The following is a 488-nucleotide window of genomic DNA, read 5'->3' as shown; positions in this document are numbered from 1 at the left end:
AGAGGTGCCACAAGTTGGTTGACTCCATGCCACACAGATGTCAAGCAGTTTTAAAAAACTGTGGTCATACAACTAAATATTAGTTTAGTGATTCACAGGATTGCTAAATCCCAGAAAAAAAAAAATGTTTGTACAAAATAGTTTTGAGTTTGTACAGTCAAAGGTAGACACTGCTATTTTTTTGAACACACCCCTTTCAACTAATTGCCCAATTGCACAGCCCTTAAGAGCGTGCATATCATGAATGCTGGGTCTTGTTTGTTTTCTGACAATCTACTGAACCTACTGGTAACTTGTTTGCCACGTAGCAATAAAAATATACAAAAAACCCTTGATTATTCTGGTTAGTCACATTGTACTGCTATTATTTTGAACAATACTGTATATAGGCTATACACACACACACACACACCATAAATCAAATATAAAAAATCTCTGCAAAGAAAACCAAATATAAAACATTTAAATGTATTTTTATTTCAGTTGTT

The sequence above is a fragment of the Carassius auratus genome, chromosome 36 (assembly GCF_003368295.1).
Source record: "Carassius auratus strain Wakin chromosome 36, ASM336829v1, whole genome shotgun sequence".
NCBI lineage: Eukaryota > Metazoa > Chordata > Actinopteri > Cypriniformes > Cyprinidae > Carassius > Carassius auratus.
The sequence above is the reverse complement of the archived record's forward strand: the minus strand, read 5'-3'. Positions refer to the sequence as shown.